This window comes from Oryctolagus cuniculus, chromosome 4 (genome assembly GCF_051225735.1).
Source record: "Oryctolagus cuniculus isolate XC-2025 breed Fujian yellow rabbit chromosome 4, ASM5122573v1, whole genome shotgun sequence".
NCBI lineage: Eukaryota > Metazoa > Chordata > Mammalia > Lagomorpha > Leporidae > Oryctolagus > Oryctolagus cuniculus.
The window spans coordinates 41,224,280-41,231,095 of NC_142870.1; positions in this window are offsets into that span (position 1 = coordinate 41,224,280).

Here is a 6,816-nt window from a genome sequence, read left to right on the forward strand (position 1 = left end):
CTAAGTGCTGTTTCAAACGTACTCTACCTTCCCATAAATTATACAGTAAATCATCACTTGGTAATGGGCACTTTATTTTTCATGCTGATTTCTGCAAGTGTTCAACTCTGAGGTCCCTCAGTCATGGCCATATGCTTTTCTTTCCTTTCACATATTTGAATATAGAGTCATAGTGATGGTTCCAAGATTTTTTTTCACCTTTTTTTTCTATGAACCAAAGGTTACTCAAAATTGTTCTTTCAGATCAAGAGCAGAGTAAAAATTGTTCACAGAAAACCAACATGTATCTACCTTTATTTTTTTCTTTTATCACTCCTGCTAAGATACATTTGAAAAAGATTTTCCTGAAAGAGATAAAAGTGTGACAACTTCTGAATCAAAAATGCCTTGAAAAGTAAAAATATAGTTCGAGAAGATGCGTTCTGAATTCCAAGAACCTTGGCACATTAAAATATGTGTTATTTTGTTTGTTTTGTAATACTTTGTTTTATTTAACTCACTTTTATTTAGTCTTAGATAGTATAAATGGAGATGGGATGAGTGATAAAATATGGTTCAAAATGGGTATCATATACAATTGTACCTCTGGATACTGACAAACTACTATTTTTCCGTATCTTCAGAAATGATCATCAGAATTAGTTGATTTCCTTGTGATATGCAAACCTCAGGCCATCCTGAGCTGCTTTCTGGGCAAATGTCTCTCCATGCTGCTAAGTCCTTGTGCTGTTCTCCGGCCTTTGCCCAGCTTCTCAATTCCATTTGCTCTAAAATTTTGGAATCACTATTTCAGTTTCCTCATTTCCTCTGAGAGCTTTAATAAAACACATTTCCATTCAAAATGTTTCTCACTGGATTTTTTTTTCCTTTCCTTTTTTTTTTAAATTTATTTATTTATTTGAAAGGCAGAGTTACAGAGAGTCAGAGGCAGAGAGAGAGAGGTCTTCCATCCTCTGCTTCACTCCACAAATAGCCACAATGGCTGGGGTTGGGCCGATCCAAAGCCAAGAGCCAGGAGCTGCTTCCAGGACTCCCAAGTGGGTGCAGGGGACCAAGGAGTTGTGCCATCGTCTACCGCTTTCCCAGGCACATTAGCAGGCAGCTGAATTGGAAGTGGAGCATCCAGGATTTGAACCAGTACCCTTATAGGATGCTGCCATTGCAGGTGGTGGCTTTACCCACTATGCCAAAGTGCTAGTCCCTCTCACTGAATTTCAAGTATCACCTTTGACCAAATTGCCCCTTTATAATAGGTTGTCAAGACTTGAACAGAAGGATCAGGGGATAAAGGAATTATCACCTTTTATATGTTTTTACATTCTATAAAATATGAGTTTTGCTTGTTTTTTTTCTTTTTAAATAGTTTCCAAAGTTAAGTAAAAGTTAAAATAATTCTTATGGGTAGGGAATAAACACTTTTAAGAATCAAATATATTATTATAAGACTATTATTATAAGACTAATATATTATAATATATGAACCAAATATATTATTAATAAGACTGGCATAAGGAGGTTACAGTCATTAAGTAGACTGTAGTTAGCTCAGGAACATTTATATACTTACTTTGCGTTCAGATACCTAAGATGTAAAGATGATCCTTAGGCATCCAGGGAAAAATGAAAAAATAAGATAGTTTTGTTAGGAAAATTTCCACATTCACAAGAGATTTATTATTTTACCCAAATGGCAGAGGTTTCAATGAATATGCATAATAGCTATCAATCAACATGTTTTGATTTTGTGTATCAAAGTTTCAAAATGAAGTTAATATGTGTTTAAATGAATTTTATTTTTTTAAATTTTATTTAATGAATATAAATTTCCAAAGTGCAGCTTATGGGTTACAATGGCTCCCCCCCATAACTTCCCTCCCACCCGCAACCCTCCCCTTTCCTGCTCCCTCTCCCAATCCATTCATATCAAGATTCATTTTCAATTCTCCTTATATAAAGAAGATCAGTTTAGCATATATTAAGTAAAGGTTTCAACAGTTTGCACCCACATAGAAACACAGAGTGAAAAATACTGTTTGAGTACTAGTTATAGCATTAATTTACATTGAACAACACATTAAGGACAGAGATTCTACATGAGGAGTAAGTGCACAGTGACTCCTGTTGTTGACTTTACCAATTGACGCTGCTGTCTGTGACATCAGTAATCACACTAGGCTCTAGTCATGAGTTGCCATGGCTATGGAAGTCTTTTGAGTTCGCCGACTCTGATCATATTTAGATAAGGTCGTAGTCAAATTGGAAGTTCTCTCCTCCCTTCAGAGAAAGGTACCTCCTTCTTTGATGACCTGTTCTTTCCACTGGGATCTCACTCACAGAGATCTTTCATTTAGGTCATTTTTTGTTTTGCCAGAGTGTCTTGGCTTTCCATGCCTGAAATACTCTCATGGGCTTTTCAGCCAGATCCGAATGCCTTTAGGGCTGATTCTGAGGCCAGAGTGATGTTTAGGACATCCGCCCTTCTATGAGTCTGCTGCGTATCTCGCTTCTCAGGTTAGATCGTTCTCTCCCTTTTTGATTCTATCAGCTAGTATTTGCAGACACTAGTCTTGCTTATGTGATCCCTTTCACTCTTAGTCCTATCATTATGAACAACTGTGAGCAGAAATTGATCACCTGGACTAGTGAGATGGCGTTGGTACACGCCACCTTGAAGAGATTGAATTGGAATCACCTGGTATGTTTCTAACTCTACTGTTTGAGGTAAATCAGCTTGAGCATGTCCCAAATTGTACATCTCTTCCCTCTCTATTCCCACTCTTATATTTAACAGAGATCACTTTTCAGTTACGTTACAACACTTAAGAATAACTGTGTATTGATTACAGTATTCAACCAAAAGTATTAAGTAGAACAAACAAAAAAAATACTAAGAGGGATAACGTTTTAAGTTGTTCATCAACAGTCAGGGCAAGGGCTGATCAAGTCATCATTTCTCATAGTGTTCATTTCACTTTAACAGGTTTCCTTTTTGGTGCTTGGTTAGTTGTCACCAATCAGGGAGAACATATGATATTTGTTCCTTTGGGACTGCCTCATTTCACTCAGCATAATGTTTTCCAGATTCCTAACAGGGATCATTTTTCAGTTAAAATTTAAACACCTAAGAATAACTGTTTGTTAATTACAGAGTTCAACCAATAGTACTAGAACAAAAAAATACTAAAGTGGATAAAGTATTACATTGTACATCAACAGTCAAGACAAGAGCTGATCAAGTCACTGTTTCCATTTCACTTTCAACAGGCTTCCCCTTTGGTGCTCAGTTAGTTGTCACCGATCAGGTAGAACATATGATATTTGTCCCTTTGGGACTGGTTTCATTCACTCAGCATAATGTTTTCCAGATTCCTCCATCTTGTTGCAAAGGACCGGGTTTCATTGTTTTTGATTGCTGTATAGTATTCTATAGAGTACGTGTCCCATAATTTCTTTATCCAGTCTACTGTTGATGGACATTTGGGTTTTTTAGCTTTTGTGAATTGAGCTGCAATAAACATTAATGTGCAAACAGCTTTTTTGTTTGCCAATTTAATTTCCTTTGGGTAAATTCCAAGGAGTGGGATGGCTGGGTTGTAGGGTAGGATTATATTCAGGTTTCTTAGGAATCTCCAGACTGACTTCCATAGTGGCTTAACCAGTTTGCATTCCCACCAACAGTGGGTTAGTGTCCCTTTTTCCCCACATCCTCTCCAGCATCTGTTGTTGGTAGATTTCTGCATGTGAGCCATTCTAACCGGGGTGAGGTGAAACTTCATTGTGGTTTTGATTTGCATTTCCCTAATTGCTAGTAATCTTGAACATGTTTTCATGTGTCTGTTGACCCTTTGGATTTCCACTTTTGAGAAATGTCTATTGTGGACCTAAGCCCTTCTCTTAAGTGGGTTGTTTGTTTTGATGTTGTAGAGTTTCTCGATTTCTTTGGAGATTCTGGTTTTTAACCCTTTATCTGTTGCATAGTTTGTGAATATTTTTTCCCATTCTGTCGGTTGCCTCTTCACTTTCCTGACTGTATCTTTCAAATTACAGAAACTTCTCAATTTGATGCAGTCCCAAATGTTAATTTTGGCTTTGACTGCCTGTGCTTCTGGGGTCTTTTCCAAGAAGTCTTTGCCAGTACCTATATCTTGCAGGGTTTCTCCAATGCTCTCTAATAATTTGATGGTGTCGGGTCGTAGATTTAAGTCTTTAATCCATGTTGAGTGAATTTTTGTGTAAGGTGAAGGGTAGGGGTCTTGCTTCATGATTCTGCATGTGGAAATCCAATTTTCCCAGCACCATTTATTGAATACCGTCCTTACTCCAGGGATTGTTTTTGGATTCTTGATCAAATATAAGTTGGCTGTAGAATTTTGGATTGATTTCTGGTGTTTCTATTCTGTTCCATTGGTCTATAACTCTGTTTCTGTACCAGTACCATACTGTTTTGATAACAACTGCCCTGAAGTATGTCCTGAAATCTGGTATTGTGATGCCTCCAACTTTGTTTTTGTTGTACAAGATTGCTTTAGCTATTCGAGGTCTCCTGTGTCTCCATATGAATTTCAGCATCATTTTTTCCAGATCTGAGAAGAAGTTCTTTGGTATTTTGATTGGTATTGCATTAAATGTATAAATTGCTTTTGGGAGAATGGAAATTTTGATGATAATGATTCTTCCAATCCATGAGCATGGAAGATTTTTCCATTTCTTGGTATCCTCTTCTATTTCTTTCTTTAAGGTTTTGTAATTTTCATCGTAGAGATCTTTTATGTCCTTGGTTAGGTTTATTCCAAGGTATTTGCTTGTTTTTGTAGCTATTGTGAATGGGATTGATCTTAGAAGTTCCTCCTCAGCCGTGGCATTGCCTGTGTATACAAAGGCTGTTGATTTTTGTGCATTGATTTTATATCCTGCTACTTTGCCAAACTCTTCTATGAGTTCCAATAGTCTGTTAGTAGAGTTCTTTGGGTCCCCTAAATAAAGAATCATATCATCTGCAAAGAGGGATAGTTTGAGTTCTTCCTTCCCAATTTGGATCCTTTTAATTTCTTTTTCTTGAATGATGTCTCTGGCTAAAACTTCCAGAACTATATTGAATAGCAGTGGTGAGAGTGGGCATCCCTGTCTGGTACCAGATCCCAGTGGAAATGCTTCCAACTTTTCCCCATTCAATAGGATGTTGGCTGTGGGTTTTTCCTAAATTGCTTTGATTGTATTGAGGAATGTTCCTTTCAAACCCAGTTTGCTTAGAGTTTTCATTCATGAACGGGTGTTGTATTTTATCAAATGCTTTCTTGGTGTCCATTGAGATAATCATATGGTTTTTCTTCTGCAGTCTGTTAATGTGGTGTAGCACATTGATCGTTTTGCGCACATTGAACCATCGCTGCATACCAGGGATAAATCCCACTTGGTCTGGGTGGATGATCTTTCTGATGTGTTGTTGCATTCAATTGGCTATAATTTTATTGAGGATTTTTGCATCTATGTTCATCAGGGATATTGGTCTGTAATTCTCTTTCAATGCTGCATCTTTTTCCGGCTTAGGAATTAAGGTGATGCTGGCTTCATAGAAAGAATTTGGGAGGATTCCCTCTTCTTCGATTGTTCTGAATAGTTTGAGAAGAATTGGAGTTAGTTCTTCTTTAAATGTCTGGTAGAATTCAGCAGTGAATCCATCTGGTCCTGGGCTTTTCTTTGTTGGGAGGGCCTTTATTACTGTTTCAATTTCTGTCTCAGTTATGGGTCTGTTTAGGTTTTCGATGTCTTCCTGGTTCAATTTAGGCAGGTTGCATGTGTCCAGGAATCTATCCATTTCTGATAGGTTTCCCTGTTTGCTGGCATATGAGTCCTTGTAGTAATTTCTGATGATTCTTTTTGTTTTTGTAGTGTCTGTTGTTACATTTCCTTTTTCATCTCTGATTTTATTGATTTGGGGCTTTTCTTTTTTTTTGTTAGTTGGGCAAATGAAGTGTCAATTTTGTTTATTTTTTCAAAAAACCAGCTCCTCATTTGGTTGATTTTTTGTAATTTTTTTTTTGCATTCAATCCTGTTGATTTCTTCTCTCATTTTAATTATTTGTCTTCTCCTATTAGATTTGGGTCTGGTTTGCTGTAGGTTTTACAGATCCTTGCGATGCATTGAAAGCTCATCTATTTGGTGCCTTTCCAATTTCTTGATGTAGGCACCTATTGCTGTAAACTTTCACCTTAACACTGCTTTTGCTGCTTCCCATAAGTTTTGGTGTTTTGTGCTGTTATCCTCATTTACTTCTTGAAAATTTTTAATTTCTCTTTTAATTTCTTCTATGACCAATTGTTCATTCAGGAACATGTTGTTCAATCTCCATGTGTTTGCGTATGCTCTACGGATTCCTGAGTTGCTAATTTCTAACTTCATTCCTTTATGGTCTGAGAAGCTGCATGGTATGATTCTAATTCTTTTGAATTTGCTGAGACTTGCTTTATGGGCTAGTATGTGGTCAGTCCTAGAGAAGGTTCCATGTACTGCTGAGAAGAATGTAAATGCTTTAAGTGTAGGATGAAAAGTTCTGTAGATATCTGTTAGATCCATTTGGGCTATAGTGTCATTTAAATCTACTGTCTCCTTGTTGATCTTCTGTCCTGTTGATCTGTCTGTTTCTGAGAGTGGGGTAATTAAGTCACCCAGTACTACTGTTTTGGGGTCTAAGTCTCCCTTTAAGTCCCTTAACAAATCTTTTAGATGAACCAGTGCCCCGTAGTTAGGTGCATATACATTGATAATTGTTATATCTTCCTGTTGAATTGATCCCTTAATCATTATATAGTTCCCTC